Source organism: Anticarsia gemmatalis, chromosome 25, assembly GCF_050436995.1.
Source record: "Anticarsia gemmatalis isolate Benzon Research Colony breed Stoneville strain chromosome 25, ilAntGemm2 primary, whole genome shotgun sequence".
In the NCBI taxonomy this organism is placed as follows: domain Eukaryota; kingdom Metazoa; phylum Arthropoda; class Insecta; order Lepidoptera; family Erebidae; genus Anticarsia; species Anticarsia gemmatalis.
In genome coordinates, this window is record NC_134769.1 from 7,764,307 (window position 1) to 7,788,020 (window position 23,714).

General features: G+C 33.3%; 1 protein-coding gene across 4 annotated transcripts in view; it reads right to left on the bottom strand.

Annotated features, from left to right (window-relative positions):
* Mitf (transcription factor Mitf) overlaps positions 1-23,714 on the bottom strand; it is a 157,690-nt gene that overhangs the window by 83,940 nt on the left and 50,036 nt on the right. Inside the window, exon 1 of one of the 4 annotated variants that reach the window (XM_076130841.1) lies at positions 5,345-6,003. The exons of 2 other annotated variants lie outside the window; for them this stretch is intronic. The gene's annotated coding sequence lies outside the window, so the exon portion shown is untranslated. Of the gene's footprint in view, positions 1-5,344; positions 6,004-23,714 lie in introns of those variants that run through there. One more of the 4 variants, XM_076130843.1, reaches the window with a different exon arrangement.

Genomic DNA, 23,714 nt, shown 5'->3' on the forward strand with positions numbered 1-23,714 from the left:
CTCTAGGTGGAAAAGAGCTAAAGATGTGCTTTCAAACTAGCTTGTTATCAACTTGGTGTAGAACAGCCGTACTATGGAGTCCCGTGATAAATACAATAGTATCACTGTACACAAACATTCACGTAACAGGTCTTTCCCATATCATAAGAAGGTTTTACGAAGATTGTTTTCTTGTTTTTGCTTATACGGCAAGGACTAATACCAGAATCTGGTTTCTCCAGAGTGAAATAAAAGGTGGTACCAACTTCATCTTTCTTTTTCATTTGCTCTCATGTTTTTGACCACATTTTCCTGTTCCATTATCCCTAAGTTTATGAGATCATCGTAAAGCAAGGTGCTTCGTTTGTAAATATTAAAGGATACGTTTTAATTTGTATTCCCTATTTATGGGTTCTTTGACCTCAATATTATTTACTGAAGCGATAAATTTTGTGATAATTGACAGTTTAGTTGAAAAACTGGTCCTTAACAAAACTTAAGTCCTTAAGTATCAGATTATTCATACGGTTTGCGCTGCCTGAGTATTATACAACCCTTTGATTATCGTAGTTACGTATTGTTTACCTTTAGTAACTTAAATTTTGAACTCAATGACAACAGCTACAGCCCCAATACTACAAAAAAAATACTCTCGAAATCATTTCCACGAAAAACTTTCAAACAAGACCTTCAACTTAGAAAACTGGATTAAAATTCTCGCAATTTCCACACACGACCAACGACCATTCTCGTACACTTTCGAGCCGCAAAATAGTCTAAAAAGGGCACCTGTATCAACTTGAGAACAGGTTACAGATCATAATCAATTGTTTACACTGACTGACTACGGGTTAAGGTCACTACGACTGAGGGTCGAATGTACCGAGTCTGTTCTAACGCAAGAATTTTAAGGGCATCAGATGTATTGTCATTTATCCTTTAATAGCTAATTGATTAAAATCTTAAGCTTTGTATGTAACCGTGATATTAATTGTGTGGTACTCGTCGTGTAGTGTAACATCACGAGTTGGAACATAACAAACGTTATAAATAATTGAATTATTGAACAAGTTGAACTATTATATAGAAAATCCCCCGTATTTAAGTTTTGTTTCCAGAACATTATTACTTTTTTGTACACTTGCGAATTTCTACTCTCTTCTACGTATCGCAGATGTCATTATTTAGGCAATGGCTCAAGTTAAATTTTCTGAGATTCTTAAAAAATACATATGTATATTCATACATATTTCAAATCACACTGTATTTAAAACACAAATCTCAAATCATAGGTCATCTTTTACAGTTAAAACAAAATGCCCAAACACTTTCTACGCCCATTTTCACCACAAATCCTATTATAGCTTAGTAACAAATAGCTGTATATCTTTTACAGACGTTTTGTTTTGGTCTGATTAGTCATCTACACATTAGACTATCATTAAAATAGTTTAATGACCCAAGATCTCAGTTTCTGAAGCGAATAGAAACATATTCCTTGTATAGATTGTTTTAGATCAGTTTTGGAATAATGCAATTTGATTTGTTTCATAATCTTAATAGTTCTGATCTCGGTCAATCCTGCCTTTTTAAATTAGTTCGAAAACGAGTAGAATGAAGGTGATTGATAGCAAAAAGATGTTGTATTACCACTAATAATGATTGAAGTAAAGGAAAAGTTGGTTATTGTTAAGTCTATAAAACAAACAATAGGTAATAGATCAAATTGAAAAAATATTAACTAAGACATTCTGGTCAATCAACGAGCAATAATTTGTCGTCTTTTGTCTAAATTCTCTACTTATTAAGAGTTAGTTAAATACACTTTTCCATCCACTAGTTTCTTTATAACGCACAAACATTATAAAATAAATCAATTTAACCAATTAATGGGCAAGTGTCTCCTCCCGGAATGAGGCAGAGGTTAGGCCTTGTGATACACTAATTAAAACATAATCCTCGAACGATCTATGTATTTTTGTAACTCTTCCACGAAAAAGTACTGAACTGATTTAAATGAAATTTGATACACACATACTTTATAACTTAGATTAGCACATAGGATACTTTTAACCATCGGAAATCGAAGACGAAGTTCCATCTAGAGCTAGTTTCTCTATAATTCTTTAAATACTTATGAATAATAGAATACGCGAATTAACGCGAACACGCATTTAACCTTAAAATGCCTAACGTTTCGGCGCAGGTTGCACTCTCAATACTATCTTAGTCTCATTTTCTCTACATCTCCATCTAATATCTCAATTTCAGTCGTTCATATCATCAAAGCACGAATACGCCTCAGTACGATCAATTGGTCCAACAGTACGCGGGCGTCGTGTGTAATTATATTGCTAATTTAGCTTGTTTAGATAATTAACTGTTGGGACTATGCCGAACTAACATGGCCGACTTCAGGCTACAATTCGTTGCTTTTGATATTATATTTATTATTGTGTTTATGGATTTGTTTGTAATTGTGGTTTTAGTTTAAAACGAGACTACGTTGGTTATTCGAAGTTGCTTGGTTGTTCAATTCTGCAGATCTCATTGACTTATGTCAGTCGAGAAGAAAAAGTTGCGAATGTTTATTAATGACCCAGAATAAGATCACCATGATAGAAGAAAACCTAACAAGCAAGAGCATATGAAACATAATATAATTTACTTCTAAGACTGTTTATTTTTGCTCAATTTTTAATTGACCGACGTCAGATATATTTTTTTTAATTTTGCCTACTGAGACGAAGAATTATACATTTGTTAACTTTACAAAAAACAAAATTAATAACAATCAAATCACTACACATCCAACACTGATAGTCGAGCTATCAATAGTTAAACAACTCACAATAATATAATTAAAAATTAAAACATAACCTACCTGTTAGTACAAAGTCAGTAATTAATTACCAATACATTGTAAACGCAATGTGTTGAAGTAATTACACTAATTAGAGAGTTAGCAGCCGTTAACTGACTAAATGTTGACAGTTTTAAATTAGCAAGTGTTTGTACCGACAGAATGAGAAGCGAAATATCAAACAACAACGGTAATAGGAAAACCGCAGATATTGGATATTAATTAATTTAAATTTTTGGATGTAATTTAATATGCTTTGTTGCAGAATTGAGGAAATGTTATTCTATAATTTTAGTAATTATGTTATAATTATGCAATTTAGTGGCCTATACTTAATGCTTTTGTAAGACAATGATTTATTAATTTTTTTCTTCAAGATCATGGCTTCCATTGTATAATATGATGCATCTAAATATTAAAGTTAAAAACATTTAAACACGTCACTATAAAAACCAAAATAAATAACAAAAGTACCAACAAGGCAAAAGCTTCCATCTACTTAAAATTTTCGTTAAAGTTAAATTATTAAGATCAATCAAATCACATGTAAGGTCTTTAAGCAAATAGAGATTATCTTGACCACTAACCATACGATAAATAAATGCTAAGCTAACTTAAGTTACTATAAAAATGAGTCTTCAGATAAAAGGCAAACCAAATCAAAGACATACAGGCAACTTGAACAATTTAGACTCTACATGTTGATCACTAACCATACGATAAAGAGATGCTAAGCTCAATCCAGTCCATCGATTCCAAGTATTACAAATTGGCCCTCCAGAAAACAGTCACACTATATTAAAGCCCCCCAGGGAGCTTGAACAACTTTGACCACTAACCATACGATGCATAAAGGCTAAGCTCTATCAATTAAATACATTACAAAATATTGCAATTTCTTTCCATTTCATAAGAAATACAAGGCTTGCTATCTGTACAGTTATACAGGTTGTTATCCCAGAGTCGTTGACTGATTGAACGAGTGTTATTTGCGACAATATTAAGATATGCGCGAAGCATCGCAACAATGTGTGTCACATACTAATCGGGTAAGAAAAGGTACTGTTTTTTAACTTTCTAATTTGGTGTATTGCGAATCCTTTGTGGATTATACCTTGGATTTTTGGCAAGGCAGTATGTTTGTTGTTAAATTTTCTTTGAATACCTTTACACTCTATTATCAACTTGAAATAAATCACTAGAATTTCACTCATAAGCAAACACTATAACGAGGGCTCACAGTGCTGTTTTACGGAAATTGTCGTCAATTTTAAGTCACTAACAATAATTAGATTATCTTCATCTTTGCATATTTCAGCATGAAAAACGTAGCAATAGCATCTATAGATTTACACATTACGAATCTTGCGTCGCATCCAACAGTGTTTCTTTTTGAATAAAGTTTTGTTTGTGAAGATAACCGATTTAAAAAATACCAAGGCTTTCTATGGTAGTTTCAACATCAAATAAAAAATACATCAACCAAGAATCGACCTGCTACGTATCATAGGTAGGTTACCTAATGCATAATACACGCAGTGACATAATTCTAGTATCTATGTAACTTATGTCAAATGTAACAAGTCCTTTTTGGATTTGATTGTTTTGACACGAAAATTTAAATTAGATGACAATGCAGTATTGTGACTTTGAACTGATCTTGCATAAAAATTTAAGTAACTAACTTCATAGTGCTATAAAATTTAAGATATTCGAAGAAGATATATCAAACGTTTTAGTATTGGTCGTAATATTTGACATTCAGAAACAAATGTCCAAAAAAAGTGCGAGTATTTGTAGTACGTTAGAAAAACACAAAAAAATTTAAGTGCTGTTTTATAGAGATGATCATTCTTTAAGCAAGGATATCTTAATTTTTTTTTGTTTATTTATCATGTTTATTAAATAGATTCACTCTCAAATCTGTCTTATGTATAAAAGTCTAATTACTAGTTACGAAACTGTCATTCATAGTTAGTTTCATCACAGTGTTATTCTTCAAACTGTGACCGCACACAAAATCCGCGGGAACCGGCATTACACCGTCCGTTCCGAATTACTCAATTCATACTCAATTAACTTCATTTAGTTATGACTATTCGTCATGTCAGTTTGTTTGTGTGTTCTAAACACTTGTAATCAACAAAAACCGATGCAAAAACATGAAAAAACAAACCAAGGCTACAAGACATTGAAAGTTTTTACTTGTCTCAGTCTTGCATTCAACTCAATCAAAACTGATCGACTCTGACTGTGCACCACAATCACCATCCGTAACACGTTTCCATACAACTCAGTTTATTTTCCATTGATTATTATTGATACAACACTATCAGCATTGCTCAATTGTATTATCTAAACATGTTTGCGCTTCCATTAACGCCCTTAACACCAAAGCAATAAGAGCCACTCGCCGTCCATTTAAAAGCTACTCTCATTGACAACTCGAAACTATTAAAGACATGTGTACTCGAATTTATTACTATCATACTTATTAATTACAGCTTATTGTTGGGAACTCGTTGAAGACGAATTGACGTACATCCTTGTACATAAACAAAGCGTCTCGATCGTACCGTGTGTCAAAACTGCTTCAATGCAATCCAAACTTGTCACTTTTATGTATCACAACACATAACACAGTAAATGCCAATTTGGTCAACTCAACACTGATTATTTACTCACAAAAACACGTGGCGCGTTGTAAGCGTGAGGCGCGACGCGTCCGTACGCGGCGGCGTTCTGAATGACACTGACTGACTAGTACGCTATGGTCGTAGACCGGCGCCCGCGCATACTTATCACTGTAATCAGGTATATAGCAGGTAAATTGCCTCTGAAAATATATATAGACCTGTGATGCAATCGCCATGCCTGCTCTTTACCGTCCTTCTAAGAATATGGTGTTCTGTTTGGTATGGTTTTTGTTTATTTACTGTGGTTAGCTGTGTAGGAGAAACATGCCAAAAATTGCGACGTTGACTGAATGAATCGAAATGGAAAGTTGTGTGATAAAGCGATATAATTAGGTCAATTCCATTCATGTGTCGGCACAAAAATAAACTATGGTACTTGATATGCATCGTAGTACAATAATATACAATAACAATTATTTTTATCTATCCATCCAAGTCCAACTAAAAATAATCTTTATTTAGATAGATAAAAAGTACCTATCAGAAAATTGTCAATTTCTCAAAATATTGGTTTTAGACAGGGGAAATATGGTAATGAAGTTAATTCATCAGTTTAAGCATGCTTTATTATTTGCAGTCATTAATAAATATGATATACAGAACACAAAGGAAGGAAAACAAAAACTGGTTAAACTAGTATTGCATTCATTACTTTAGGCTTGCATCTCAGTGCAATTACTTAGAATTTCTTGAGGGAATTCCCTGGAGTCTTATTAGATACTGAATCGGGAAACTTTCTGCTAGAGGGAAACAACACGACGAAGAGCTTATCCTTTTAAAGAAAAGTAATCGAGATCAGATCTTCCAAGCCATAAGGTAAACACATAAGATAGTAAAAAAATACTGGCTCTACCAGACTAGACGAGGGATAGTACAATGGAAAACCCTGTAACGTCAATGGATGCAAGTAGTCCATTCCCAAGTTTATTTCATGTTAACAAACAATCGTTTTCCGCTTGATATATATCGTATATTACCTATTAATATTAAGAGATGTTACCTATTAATATAGTAATCGCTTAATGTTTATAAAAAGATCATTCCGACATGCATTTTATGTAAGTTACGTGTGTAGCTTTTCTAGCTTTTCCCCACCAGAATCACTTTGCGTACAAAAGTTACCATGTAACTGAATCAAAGAAAAATCATTTTTTATATTCATTTTACTTTTTCATCATCATTCTGTATTCATCTATTGCAGATGATTCAAGTGGCGTCAGGGAAAATTAGTGCACTATCGTTCATGGCAAAATACATCTTTTAAACACAATATATGTATATAAAAAATGAGTCCCTATTTTCAACAGCTGGACCAATTTTACTATTTTTTTTAAAATAATATTCCTTGAAAAAGGGGCTGGTTTTTAGGGAGGTAAAAATGTTCAAATAAAAGATCGTCTGTTAGGCGGTATGAATTTCCCTGGATCTATAGTACACAATAAATAAGCCATGTAAATAACACATTAGATACGGCCTCACCGAAAACGATCAAGCGTTCATCGTTCATTATCTCAATTGTTTCAATACGGCGCGCGTGCACTAGTACTGTCCTCGCGTGTCAATCGATCCCTGCGGCATCAACGTAATCAACGTAATTCTGAGTTGTTGTGGGATAAGCACTGTGTGGTGGAGTTCTTAGAATAATGGGCCTAAATAAGTGAAAATAAAATTTCGTGAAATTTTGAAGGTTTGTTTATGACCTTTCCTATTCCATTTTGACACGGAGTAAACAGTATCGGATAAGCATGCCTGTATCTAGATTTTATAACAAATAGAATTGTGATAAGAACCAAACATAATTTCAAAGAACATTCGTTTTCGATTATCATAGTTGGTATCCATGTGGAAGTACGGTTTTAAATGTCAAATGTTCTTAAAACCATGCCTTTAACTTGAGAGAGACTATATAGCGACTAAGGAACGGTTAAAAATAACAGAAAATGTGGTCCAGCTAGTGGCTGCTCTGAATCGCTTACAAGGGAAGAATGGAAACAGAAATGGGCTAAATTGATAAAAAAGACAAATCGTAGGAACGAGGGCAAAGTTTTTAACCAACTACATAATATTAACTATTTATCTAAGAAGCTTAAATATAATGTTATGAAATTCACAATCTTTCGGCGCCATAGTATAAAAAGATACTTAGCTCTTAATAGATTTAGGTAGCACGTAGACTTAAGTACAATTTCCTCAATGGAAAATAGAGATAGCTAGTCATCATAACAATATAATAATAAAGCCAGCAATATAATATTCATTGCAGTTTTATCGTACACTACAGTCATAGTAGCAGTGACATCACCACGAAATATGATCGGTAACAATAAGCTGTTATTGTTTGATACTTATTACGAACTTCAAGTAAGTGTATCGCGGGTTCAAAATACAACTTACTTATCTATACTATATACTATAATATTATAAAGCTAGAAAGTTTGTGTGTTTGAACGCGCTAATCTCAGTAACTACTGGTCCGATTTGAAAAATTATTTCAGTGTTAGATAGCCCATTTATTGAGGAAGGCTATAGGCTATATATGATCACGCTACGACCAAAAGGAGCAGAGTACCAATGAAAACTGTTACAAAAACGGGGAAAATTATGTTTCTCTTATGTGACGCAAGCGAAGTTGCGCGGGTCAGCTAGTTAAAAGTAAAACTAAAAGATTTAAGTAATAACTGTTTATTATATAATAGGATACGAATGTTAACACATTTTACTTTAAAATGCCTGACGTTTCGGCACAGGCTACACTGTGGTGTGGTTGCAAACAGGATTAGCTTTTAGGCATAATTTTTATGGGTTAAGCTAACATACTTATAAAATTGTGGCATTGTTCGTAGCAAGAAAATTCAAGTCTTGGTGGAATGCATGCAATTTAAATTCATAGCACAGAGACTAAAGTATGTCATCAAAATAATGATAAACAAAAGATAACACGTAAATTGTATTCGTCATACTATTTCCAACAGGAGAAACCCAATGCGACAATATGGATGATGCAAAATTTCCGCAAGTCACTTAAAGTCAACGCCCTTTGAGTAACATTTAGTATACTTTCCTGATTAAATGGGAAAAGAACTTGCTTCCAAGTTTTCTCCTGGATTGCGGTCCGAACGGGAAAGCTAAAGCAATAAATAACCCACTTAAGACCTTTTACTTTTTATCACCTCACATCACTCAAGTGCAAATCTTAAAAAATCTAATAACTCCAGACAGAATTCAATTATACCTCCGAATAAAAATCCCAAGTTATAATTAATAAAGCCGCTCGCATACCGCTCACTATTAAAATGCCCATAAGAATTGGCCATGGAGCGCAGAACATTTTAATGGCATTTTTTTGCAGCGAGCCTTCGTCAAACTGGTATAAACTTTTTGTCCTGCCACAGTCGAAATTTCCCAGAAGTATAATGGAACAATAAAAATAATCAGTTGTTTAGATACTGTGGTGGATTAGTGGTATCGTGGTTTGTTAGCTGTTCTTGCCAGTTGATTAATCAGTAGACGCATTGCAGACTCATTGAATGATTTTGATAAGGAAGTAAGTGAAAAAGCAGTGATAATGCAGTTGTAAAATTATATCGTTAACAATAATAATACCTGTAAAAACCGCCACAATCTAGCTTTCTTCTACTCCATCCACTTAAACAAGAAGCTAGTCCATTTATTCTGTTTGCCACGAAGGCAATCAACGCTTTTTGCCTAATTCCGCCAATACCACAGTATTCAACAAAATATTTTAATCTCGTATTATTTCGATTGCTAACCATAACTATATACCATTATTTCAGCTTTAAACGGGATTTCCACTAGACACCTCTTTAAAAATTGTTTAAAAACCTCTTCAAGTCTGTTTTTCTTGCACCATACATAATTGAATGGTGAAATATTTTACCCGAGAAATCTTTATATTTTTGCAAAGTACTATGGAACTTGTAATTGGTTGATAATTGGTTACAATAAGATCCAGCCAATGAAATCAAACGCAGATACTTAATAGGTTACCATATTGAGTATTGTTTACTTCCTTTTAAGAATTAATATGTTTAAGTAAATTGCTGGGTTCAACTTATCTTATATAACAGTTTTTTTATAATTTAAACAATGCAATGTCCGTTTTTCTTAATGAATAAAAATCATTTTATTCCCATATTGTTACTTTTCTAAATATTTTTAGTCAAGAGCTTAGTGAAATAGAAAGCCTTGTAGGCACGATTCGCGGCTGACTGGGGTCTTCAAAATTCAGTATTTTGAACATTTGTGACCCACAGACTTCTGCAGCTGACGATGGCCTATTTGATTCAGATACTTTATTTTGAAACTACAAAGAATAAATTATAATCTAGATAAATTTTCATACACTGTTGGATAAGAAGTTTTAAATAAATATTTTCATTTACAACTTCAATAAATAAAAGTGATAATCTAATTTTAGTTCCTCGCACACCTGAGCGACAAACAGATGAATAAGTCTCACCTAATCAGATTAGAAATAGTAGTAACATATCTATACTAATATCATAAAGCTGAAGAGTTTGTTCGTTTGTTTGTTTGTTTGAACGCGCTAATCTCAGGAACTACTGGACCGATTTCAAAATTTTTCAGTGTTAGATATCCTATTTATCGAGAAAGGCTATAGGCTATATATCAGCACGCTACGACCATTAGGAGCGGAGTAGCAACGAAAAATGTTACAAAAACGGAGAAAAATTTGACCCATTCTCTCTTACGTGACGCAAGCGAAGTTGCGCGGGTCAGCTAGTAAACTATAAAGTTAACAATCGTGTTATCAGAGATAAGGTTCGAAGTACTATAGATCTCTTAATCTCATGATACGATTGACATTCAAGATATGTAGATCCAAGACGGGGATCTGTAATCTTATGATAAAAAGATGTTCACGCGAATAACACGCTTGGGAAAAGGACTTTGGACTTGATTTTTCCATTCATGTTTTAGCTTTTTAGGTATTAATAAAAAAATCTATACTAATATTATAAAGCTTAAGAGTTTGTTTGTGTGATTGATTGAACGCGCTAATCTCAGGAACTACTGGTCCGATTTGAAAAAATCTATCAGTGTTAGATAGCCCATTTATCGAGGAAGGCGGGCAGGAGCTGAGCGCCAGTCGAAATGTTACAAAAAAGGGGAAAATTTTGACACATTCTCTCTTACGTGACGCAAGCGAAGTTGCGCGATTCTGCTAGTGTTTTATAAGCAGATGTGTAAAGGATAGGTGTTATTAAATGTTTAGTTTTCAATCGTTATTAGAATATCATATTAAACTTTTATTTATCTAGTGTAACGTAATCAAGGCAAGGGATGATTATATGAAATTTAGCTCCATGTTAGATATCTTCATCTGACAAATTGACACGTTTTTATATTTATTTATACTTACATCTGTACTTAAACATGTAAGTTGAACGTACTTTTATACTTCTCTATTTATTTATTTATCAAAAAGCAAATCAATAATAAATCAAAAGTAAATAATAATATCTTTTTCAAGCAAAGTTATATAACGAAGGAAAACTTTAAAGACTTAGCGTGCCTAAACCAAAATTATTTTCGACATGTATTTGCTTGTAATAATGATGACTGTTTTTTAATCGTGTCATCAAATATGCAATAAGCATTCTAAAATAGCATTATCAGATCACGATACGTAATTGACGTAATAATCCTGACCGATTCTTCGGATGATGGCGTTTAAGCGACAGAAATAAACAAAATACACAAATAATACTGTTATCATGACGGAAAACCCGAAAAAGGTTTGATAAAATATTTAAGTGTCAATGATAGTAAGAGGTTCTATTAAAATATATACATACAGGTAAGGAAAGATTGTGGTAATCGGGTAGAGTAGCAAGTGGCGTTCTTTGGTCTCTGCCTTTTTTGGATAGAATAAAACGTGCTTCGGGAACTTATAAAATTGGTAATTTTTCCACTTTATCATGAGTTTTATGAATGTTTTTTATTTATATTTTATAATGTTTTGTATGAACAAATAAAATTCTAAAGTAGAAGACAACAATTTTCGAATATTATACAGAAATATCTCCAAATAACTATCTCAACAATTCTAGAATTATTTTGCTCTAAAATATTTATAACTAGGGTATTCCCAAAAAAACCTATAAAAAGAGAAATCATTATGAAATCCACGACAGATGACAGTTTAAAGCCGATCTTGATATACTTATCTATATAGTTACAAAAGTATTTATATTTAAGAACACCGATATTACAAACTAGTTGACCCGCGCAACTTCGCTTGCGTCACATTAGAGAGAATGGGCCATATTTTCCCCGTCTTTGTAACATTTTTTACTGGTGTACTCTGCTCCTGTTGGTCGTAGCGTGATGTTATATAGCCTATAGCTTTCCTCGATAAATAGGCTATCCAACAGTAAAATATTTTTTCAATTCGCACCAGAAGTTCCTGAGATTAGCGCGTTCAAACAAACAAACAACCTCTTCAGCTTTATAATATTAGTATAGATAATCCATTTATCGATAGTTTTATTGAAATCCAGATAACTCTATCTGGTTAGGTTTTAACTGTCAGTATAGTAGTAACGGAATTATGTTTCCGGTTAATATAATAAACGTAGATATAGGCATTTGACCTTTAAGATAATAAAAATAAAGTTTAAGCAATCAATCGATTATTTTTGTTATTGTGTAAGAATAATTAGTAACAACTGAAATTATGAATGAGTGTGTTTTATCGCACCTAATCTACAAATGAAGAAAATGTACAAGAAAATGTGTAAGATGCTGAATAATAATATGTAGTCTGTATTCATACAAAATCATGATTATATTCAAATACGAGAAACTGTCACGGTTAAACTGCTGAATCGGATTTGATGGCTTTTTCCAAATGACACGCGAAAAGCACGCTAGTAAAACTTAGGTATTCAATTCAGTGATGTGATCAATTAGCTTAAATTTATCTTAAGTTGCAATATTTCTACCCATAATAAATAATATACGCCTTAAACTATCAAAAACTTATCTAAACTTAATTTTATAATTGATAAAAAGTACGATATGTCAAGGTTCCTCAAGATGCACTTCATGCAAATTTCCTACTTCTTTCAAACTTTTTATCTCATAGATACACGTTTTCGATTCAACAAGCTTCAATAATTTGACGAAGCAAAAAGTGGCATTTAAAGACCTATTACAATTCAATTGGAGAATCATTAATTATATTTTATTCAAAACCTATTTTGCCTCCAAAATATAGAATATAATAAACAATTATCTAAAGTTTTCAAACACACACACGTTAAAAACCTGATGGCTGGGAGCGTGTAACGCGGTCCAAAACAAACAATTGCCCGGGCTTGCGCATCATAACAAAACGCTGAACCCACCGCTCAGACGGTCCAATAACACTGCACACTGCCACTGAAAACTCAACCTTATTCGTACACACATAAATCACTTTTCACTTCGCACTGACACGTTGAATGATGGCGCTCGCGCGCGCCAAAATCGTAGAACGCGCGAAAATTTATGTCACCATCCGCCATTTTATTTCCAATCCGCTCGTTACACGTTTATAGCGCATTTTATTAATATTTAACTGCGGTTATTAGCGATACTGGAAGCGGTCGGCGTCTACCGCGCGCAATACTCTTCTGATCCAAAATAGAAAAACTAATTGGCCAGACGGCCAGACGGTTAGGGTTGAAGCTAAAATAACGTATTAGATATGCGAAGATTTACATCTAAACGTTCAAGGCGAGAGCGAAAGCCCTAAAAATAAAGTTTGTTACGTTAACCCGCTTTGTATTTACCTCTTTTCATAATATACTACATGTGTGTATCATAACTTCTCATAAAAAGGTCAGAAAATGTTGAGTGGTTGAAGAAATTTCTAAGATTTTTTGGATGACGACAGACTGAAAATAGTTCTGATTGAGATAGCGATTGTGTTTATTTAAATTGTTTGTGTCTCAACGTTTGTTAGCAGATCGACAATCGTGCACAAAGAGTTGTACAGCGATAAACTCTGGCAGAGCTTGCGAATTCACGCACTACCTTGAAATTTTTCGAATAGCTTGTAAATAGTAAGAGACAGATAGCCACTAAATACCGGGGAGTATTTAGACTGTGTCTAAATCTACCGGAACAACATCCACTTTCTTTTTCAGTATTATAGTCATCTTAAAGCTTTTAACTGTTTTAATTGCAGATTTATCATATTTTTCTGTTCCAGGTCTGTTTAGTCGCACTAGTGACGAGACATGACCCGTACACGAATTCAGAAACAGACTCGAATGAAAGAGACAAGATTCATCGCTTCACATAATTATAAAAGTAAAATATTAAAGTCAGCAATGGCTACTGATACTATTATGTCTGTAATGTTTACAGACATAATAGTATCATTTTTACAAATTCCCACATAGGTAATAGGTTTGCTTGTTTGGGTAATTTCGAAAACCTATTCAAGTCCCAATAAAATGCGTACTGCCAAATTAGAGCCAACGTCCACTGAGTCCCTTTAATTATAGTTGTTTCAAAAAACCAAATGATATAGATTCCCATTCTTTTATTCTACTTTCACAAACAAATGTTTCGCATTCGCATTCTATCAACTACAAAAGCTGCTTCATGTCTTCTATTATCCAATCTGTGACAAAATGCTTTCACAATGCGACATTAAAATCACGTGCTCACATTTCATAGTCGATGAGCCATTTCCTATCATAGGCACGTGGTTGATACTATTATTTATTTATCTTTTCATTTATTTTAACAATATTATCATTGGATTCAAATTCTTAAATAAAGTACTCTTGAAGTATCACAAATTCTTGAAGAGCTCTTGGAGTAAATACAAAGTATTTGACTCGTGTCAATTTTTAAAATTAGACGTGACTTCATAATTGATAATTGCAATTAAGTTTGCCACAAGGTAGTATTTTAGGACCCAAGAAGTTCTAGTCAAAAAATATTTCATTGAAATTGAATTATTTTATTTTCCACAATATTCTAGAATAAATAACAGTATAGATGTTGTCAACTAAGATAATAATCAAAAAGAACTTTTACTGGAGCAGGAAAATAAATGATATTTTATCAGTACATCTCTTAGAAAAATTACAGGAAAATTATGAGCACTGGCCTTAATAACTTTAAATATTCCATAGTAAAACATTATAAAAGGAAATATAACAAGGTTCAGGGAAAAGGGCTTAGGCCTTGTATTTATTAGGCCCTACAATGCCAGGAGTCGTGACAGATGGGTGAGATAAAGAAGAATTTTGAACAAAACTGATAATATCTTTGGTATGTAGTGCATAATAAATGTAGCATTTGTTAAATTTAGCTATTCCCACATTTGATATGGAAACTGATCAAATTAGGTCAAAATTCGACATATATTAGGTCGGGGAAAAAGTCTTTTGGCATTATAGTATGTATGAACTTGTAATAAAATCTCTTTGGCTTCAAGAATCACAAATGAGTACACAGTTCAAGTGCTGAAGTGGCCTAGAGATCCTTACCTCTTCTTTTTTCTATTCTCTTCTCCCCCACTGAACTCACAACTTACTATGTAAGTTTAAAAATCTTAAGCACGTGTTTGAAGTATATAAATATTTGTGTAAATACGTAATAAAATTATTAATGAAACATTGCAGTAACCACTCATTAGAATCAGGTAGTCAAGTGCTGTTAATCCCCCATGACACTTATGTTTATCATAATGGCGCCCTAATATCGCTAAACGATAACAAGTGAGTGAGAAATGATATAAACATTTAAGGATTCTTCGATTTAGAAACCTGAAAAAACTAGATAGATCTGGATATTTAATAGACTTAGCAATAGATCCATGGTCATTACCCATGTTAAATTGTTTGAACACATACTTATGCGTTTTTTTAACCATTTGTTGCATCACAACTGTGCAAATTGTTATCAAGTTATAACAGCAGAAAACCTAAAGAAAAGGGGCAGAAAAACCCAACTATTGAAACTACTATATAAAGTCAGAAAATATTGTGAACGTAAACATAGGTAGGTAAAACCGAGAGCTAAAATCATCTGTTAAGAATGTGTCAATAACGCCAAACCACACTTAAGTAGAATAGTAAATTCAGGAAAGAACGAAGGTTAAAATTGGGTTAGTTAGTACTCTACATAATTATATAAAAACATGTAAACATACAAACACGCGGACATAAAGTCACGTCTTTTTCCCAGTGGTTTTTAGGAGCAGGTACAAACTTCCTTTGCTTCATTCACATCCATACATCTTGTCATACAAGACTGCCGGTTACAATTACTACGCACCTGACCTTTTTGAGGGACATCATCGATTAGTAGTTCAATAAAAAAATGACCCATACTATCCAGCTGCTGGGCAAATATGACAGGGAGCTAGGCTTTGAGTCAACCGTACTGGCCAAGTGCTGGTGTAAGACTTTGCATACTAATAAAAGCTGCAAATTATGATAATGATAATCATTAATATCATCAAAGAGTAAAATGATTCATTTCTTAGAATCACAACCAGATGTGTGTTGTAGATCGGACGTACGCATCTGCGCACACGCAATTGGCACGGCCGATGCGTACTCACTGTAATTTTAGCTTGCATTCGCACTTGTGACGTCGCCACACGTCATGGTTTCTGACGTCAGGTTTGCTCCACTTTGTAACTGTTTAACTGTTACTAGTTTTTTAGCACTTTCTCATGTAGATAGCAAAAGTGTTACTATTTCATTAGAAGGTACATATAACACTAGCGTATTCACATGAGTCAATAGTCTAACATGGAAATTATCAATAAACATCTTAAATTCTAGAGTGTAGAATACTCTTAAACTGAAAATGGAATGGATCGAAAATGTATTATTGTATATTAATTTGTTGCAGAAACAAACTCCTTCATTAACTTCTCTTGTATCGAGAGGAATTTTTCATAATGGAAGCTTAGGTAAATCATAAACATTGTATTCGAAAATCTCATTAACCGCAAGTGGTTTAGTTATTAAGGCAGTTGTCCCACCAACAGCGAGGAAACGATTAACTATCGACTATTTTCTCGCTCAAGAAACGTACAATAGATATAACATTCCGTGTGAATAAAAGAGATGCATATACAAATAGTTGATGACACTGCCGCTTTACTAGTTTTGTTGCTAAGCGACAAGCTGTCAAAAATGGACTCGCCCAACGATTAGAACCACGGAATAATAAAAATGACTGGAAGAACCACTAAGAAAAATATATCAAATAAATTCATACTTTACTGCTCGTTAATAGAGTTTACTTTTGTTTAGTTTTAATGTCTGTTCGAAAAACAGTCTCGAGCGAGACTTACTTTTAAGAGCCTTTGTCCCTCTCTAACAGTTGCCACTGTATAATGTTTGTAACTTATGGTGGTAATTTTAAGATTATTACTGAATTTAAATTCGGTAATTGTTGTTTCATTAAACATAATTTTGGTATAAAAACAATCAAAAGTAGTTTTATACATTATTAATTACTCTTGATGCACACTAAGGATAGTTTGTATCTTGAAAATGTTATATTTCGTAGTGATCCTTCCAGTTAGTACTAATTCTTCCATGATTAGAATACACGCCGAGAGAGCAACCAGCTGTCATTAAACAACTACGCACTCGTTACTCGTTCATCGTCGGCGGTGGGACAAGTGCCTAACGCCATTTCTGAGAACAACTGCACCCGGATTCGTAGAACAAATATTTCTTCTTAGCAATATGGTTTATAATAATACCTAATGTAACACTTAATGACTTTATACCTAAACTTGTAGAGTCCACAAACATTCAATATTAGTCAGAAGATTCTTAGCAGTCGCATTCATTCGTTAATTTAATTAGTTAAAACCCGATAGCCGATCGTGTTCACTTCATTGCCCAAAAATAACTTTAGAAGAATTGATTTTCTTATAGGTGTATTTTATTTTGTTAATTTTAAGTTTGTCCTACATATTACACGTAATAAAATAGCTAAAAAAATATCATGGCAGCCTGACTTAGAAAAATACAATGACCTATTCGCGCGTAGAACAATCAATAAGCCGTTCTTCCAACTATGTTGATGTCGGCTTCCAGTCTCACCGGTTACAGCTGAATACCAGTATTTTACATGAAACGACTCAGTAGCGAGCGAGTATAACATGCGCTTAAATATTGAAAGCCAAAATATATTTACAATCACAAATAATTGTTTATTATAATGCTACCTCTAGATTTTTAGTAAGGCCAATAATTCAGAATACCCCAGACCGATATAATTTTCTTCACAAAATAAAATTTTGAAAGTATCCACAAAATTTTGCGGTCATTAATCAACCTTGGTGTCAATAACAGGCCCGTCACTCAAAAATTAATAATGTATTACAATATTGAAGCTATAGGCAAAAAACGTAATTTTACACAAGCACTAGACGGTCTAGGTTATATTAATTAGTCTACAACAGACAGAAAACCTTGATGACTTAAGACTCTATGGTATATATTATTATCTTATAATATGTTCGTTTGATTGATGGTTAATGATTATGACGTCGAATACCGATAAAACGACTGCGGTAAAAGTAGGATGTGTGATGCAGGGTCGAAATCGATTCCATCTTTTCGTAAATTTCTCCAAAAGGAAAGAGTACCAATCGGAACAAACCACCACAGATCCACATGTAAAGAACAAGAATGACGTATAAGAGCGTACATACATACGCCCTCACCAGAAATAGATGCGGCATACAATTTTAGATGTAAGGTTAAAATCAGATGTTACGACTATGACGTTGATAAAACACTGTCACTTTGTTTGGAAGAAGAGCTTTTTATTATATCACATACGTTTTTCCGAAATAAAGCTGTTTTCATCACGCATTTACGTTTTAATTCTTTAGTCTCATTGAATCTTATTACTATGGCAATGTGGAAAGTTAATTCAACAGATTTCCTCTATCAAGTATGTTTAATTCAGATAACCATTTCTCTGATATATAATGTTGCACCCATGGAGCAAGTCTATTTGTAAAAGATACCGGGCATGGAAACCTGGCTCCAGGATTCAGTTTAACGTTCAAGGAAATAAAAAGGAAGAAAGAAAGTAAATTGCCTATACATGACCCTAAATAGAATTCGCATAACAAATGGTCCATTTTCCAATATTCTATCCACCGATGCACAGACTTCTGCAACGTCTGCAATACAACAGTATAAAAATAAGTTAAGAACAAGATCATGAATAAGGCCAGGGCCGTCGGATGAAAGCATCGGTGTCAATGACCTACACATAAAATAATACGCTACAAAATATTTACAATCACATTTAAGTATTAACGTTATGACAGTTCACGTGAAATTTACACAAAATTTACGTTATTTACATAAAAATCGGGCTAGTAGTTTCTGAGATAAGGAGAGACAAAACACATGACTGTTTTGAAGAATTAGGGCAGGCGCTCTACAAGATTTTCTTAGAAGCTATACGATATTATAACGCGTCGTAGTGTCGCCGCGCAGAAAAATAAAATTGCAGTCCAAGCTTAGTGGAACATTTGTTTTATAGGGAGAAAAGTTTTTATCGTCTGTAAATTAGTGTCTTGGGCTTTTCTGACATACGAGTGAGTACCTACATATTCTTATACCAACATATTAAATCATCCAACAGGTATGGTAAACAAGAAAGTATGTTAGAAATTGTCAACACTTAAAATATTTATACGAATAATCACGAAATAAATTAGCACACCAAAATCTCTACATTGCGACAATAACAGGATTTTCTAGTGAAGAACTAATTACAGTACCGCTCACTACTATAGTCTAACTGAGTGTTAGCTCTATGTACTTATATAGCCCTTGAACAATAAAATCTTTTGCGCAGAGCTATCTCACCAGATAATTGCGGTAATAACCAACAAAAATCACATAATACCGCCTGACTCATCTCAGCTCACACGTGTCTTAGTAAATATTTATAAAAATATCACGTTTCCACTGTATTTACATGCATACATCATGTATAATGTAGACGCTAGGGAAATAATTACTTCGGTGAATTACTAGGTGTGTTTGTTTCGCGTAAGTAAAAAGTGATGTGGTTTTTAAGCGAATTATTAATGATTCTGGAAATATAGGTCTTGACTTTGAAATAGGTTCAAAGATTACCTTGCGGTTTACGTAATTACACATATAGAATTAAAAGGTAACGGACTATTGGGTTCTTTTTTTTGAGCATAATTCGCGACGGTGACTACGTCATTACAGTATCTAGGACCTTAAGTACCTAAAATAAAGAAATTTAAATGTTATCAATATAAATAAGTTCGTTACTAATTTAAGAAAACGTTTTGGTCTATATTCTAGACAAATTAATAGATTCAATCACACCTTCTCTCAAAGTTTAGCAGGATAAAATCTACGCAAAATTTATTCATGTACCATTTGCATTGCAAAGAAATCGCGATAGTTTTCAAACAAAGCATTCAAAACATCACTCATTTCTCTCCACATTAACAATAAGACGAGATCAATTAAGGGCATGGAAAAATATGTACCCTTGAACCAATAGTGTCCCACGTACACATACACATCTTCACTCTTCAGACAAATTAATGTACAGCCACGATTAGCGGCAAAACATTCCTTCTTCATTGACTCCGGACCAAGCCGGGTTGATCCAGTTAACATTTTTATTACTACAGATTAAGGTTCGAGTATTATGATTCATTGTACGCACAACTGTGACGTACGGAGAAATATTTGCTAGCGGCTTTGAAAGATTTTTGTAATGCAGTAGCTATTTATGTTATTAGTCACTAGGGACATAGAGTTTAGACTATTTGTCAAAGCAGCGGAAGGGATTTTTCCACCCCGTGAAAAAAAAAACGTAGGTAGTATACTGTACGAAAACATAAATTACTGTCCTACTGCCAGAAGGACTAGTCCCATAAAGAAAAAAGGGTTAGGCCTACAATCCACCACAGTGGGTTGTAGATTGTATTTCTTCAAAAAGAATATGATTTAAATTTAAACTTTTCTAGGTACAACTAAACCACTACAGGATAAAGCTTTCTTCCCGAAATGAGATCGAAAATGTCTGTTACTTAAACATTTGCAATGCGGTGTTTTAATCATTATTTGTGTTTCTGATTCATAGATGTGTAAATACATACAAACAAACATACGTCAAGTTGTAAAACATCTTCTGGGAACTTGTTTTTTTGTTATTATAGTCGTGTGTGTAGTAATTTCTGAATCGTGAGCTCCCGTGAGTACTAAAAAGTACAGGTTTTAGAACCATTGGGTAAAAATTGTTTATTTTATGAATCGTTTTAATAGTTCGAGACTCCAATAAAACTGACCTACCTGAACTTTTGTCGATACTCGTAAAATAAGCACAATTAGGTTTGCAATTTTTGACCTGAACTATCTATACTTGAACGCGCTAATCTCAGGAACTACAGGTCCGATTTGAAAAATTCCTTCAGTGTTAGATAGACCATTTATCGAGGAAGGCTATAGGCTATATATCATCACGCTACGACCAATAGGAGCAGAGCAGTTGTAAAGAATGTTACAAAAACGGGGAAAAATTTGACCCATTCTCTCTTATGTGACGCAAGCAAAGTTGCGCGGATCAGCTAGTCTTTAATAAAAAGTCGTCATTACCTAAAGCCATGTTTACAAAAGTTAACTACTGAATCAAAAAAATAAAATAAGCACATTAAATAGTAACTAATACTTATGTTGAGTTTGCAAATTATAAAATGCGTCATTGTTTGTCGAAAAACAATAACAGTAAACTAGGGTAATGTGTGAAAGAACTTATAGAATTAAGTAACTAACGTCATAAGCCTTTTAAACAGAAAACCTAAAAACAAGTAACCAGATAACACCAAATAGTTTTAGTTAATTAAAACAACCCTTCAAACTGAAAAACGACTGCCTAATCTAGAATTGTCTTCTGATACTTCAAATAAACATACAAACAGACAAAATAAAACAAAACCTAATACATTGTTTTCCAAAATCGGGAATCAAATAAAAGAACCCATGCCGACGTCATCAATTAAAAAATACATTAATACTGCAAGAACGCTTGCTGGAATTGTAAAAAATGCTAAAATACTGCAAAAAGGAGGATAGACAGAGCATAGAAACGGACATAAAAAACAAGCAAAATCATCTAACAGCACAGAAGACAAGGCGAATAGACAAGACGTTATTTGTACAAGATCAGATAACTACGATACATAACAAACTGAAAGCACAGCCTGATATGTGACAGATACGATAACAGGTGATAAGTGAGACAAAGTTAAAACGCACTTCGTACACGCGTGAATACACGATACAGTTAAGATTCAGAAGAACCACGCAGATTTCTCTCGCGTCGGTCTATTTTAGCTAACTGATCCTGTCATTTGCACCCAGGACTAAGCATAAGTGTAGGTCTAATTATCCCCTTGTCTCTAGCGTAATGAGTATGCTTTCTTTTAAGTATTTTTAAGAGATTGACAGCAACTTAATAACGTTTTGGTTCCTAGAACGTAAACTTCAAAAACTGTTATACAATATGACACTAACTAAAATGCAAAAGCTGTGAAAACACGTAAAAACTCTCCCTCTGGGAGTAGTAAATCCCAGTGAACAATCTAGGACAATCACCTATTACAGGATAACCCGAAAATTTAAGTCTATAGAAAAGATCATTCACTCCAATGCTAAGATCTTGCCTGTCGTATTTTACCTTCAATTCAAACTTAATTTATTGATACACATCACAACACCAACATTTTAAAGATTTATGATTACAACAAATTTATAGCGTAGATATATCGGAATATAGGCTTATTTTAGGCAAATTTTAATAAATAATTCAAATAAGGTTAACAATTTTAAAATAAAAAGAATTTATTAAGACGATGACTTGTAATTTTTCAATGGCAGTACAAGTATATCTTCGTAAATGGGACAATTATACAATACATTAAAAACTAGTTTTAGTAATTATCAACTATGATTCACTGGTAATAAAAACACTAAACAAAATTAAATACAAGACGGTCAAAGTTAAAACTATATTAAATATGGTAATTATGACATGGAAGTTTGTGGGTGTGTCTATTTCCTTATCAAGTGATATTTATCAAAGGGACTGCATTTATCGGCCATTAATCGCCTATTGCATTCCTTATTAATGCCGTTAATCATACATTGCTTATAATTATCATCTTCTAAAGTGGTATATCGTGCTGATTGAATCCATATTAAATGTGCATATCACAAAGAACGGCTCTTTTAGAAAGAAATTTACAACACTGCATGGAACCAAACCTTTTCGTTAAATACGAACATAACCGATGATTGCCGATCTCACCCGAAGTCTTCCGCACTTATACTACTGTTATACCTCCACAATGTGATATTTGTAGTTCTTGACATTGATTCCTAGTTAGCCGTACTATCACATGATGTAGAAACGCGCGTATGTTTGTTCTATGTCAAAATTTCAACAAATCCCTTTGTTTTTACTTACCGGTCATATTTACTGATCTGTGCAATGACTTGGACTTACCTGAAAAGAAAAGAAAATAATGAGTTCAGAAATTAAACAATGACAATGAAGAGTAAATGAGTTTCGAAGCAAAAGTTAAAAAGTTAAATATTAACACTATCATCAAATTCAAAGTCAAATATGCTTTATTTCATAAACTTTTAACAAGTATTACAAATCGTCATAGTATTTTTAATCTACCAACGTTTCGGAAAAGCTGTTGGATCGGGAGAGCTGTTGCATTATCAGAGCATTTCAATTGTTACATACATACATACATACATAGGTACATAATATCACGCCTGTTACACCCGAAAGTGCAGGCAGAGGTGAAATACACCCATTTTCGCCAATAAAAATGTTTGCTATGTTTTAACAAAATATACAACTGCTAAAAAATACGGTACAAAACTAACCAATTTAATTTCTACGAGGTCCTGGGAACGTTAACAAAAAGTGTGTGCGAAAACACATTTAATATCTCCTAATAAGTATCTTAACTAGCCACAATGAACACTGTACTGTTTAATCTTTAGCTATTTAATCTAAACCTCAAAAGAATAGGGTTGCCAGGAAGCCGAAAGATTGACTGAAATTCT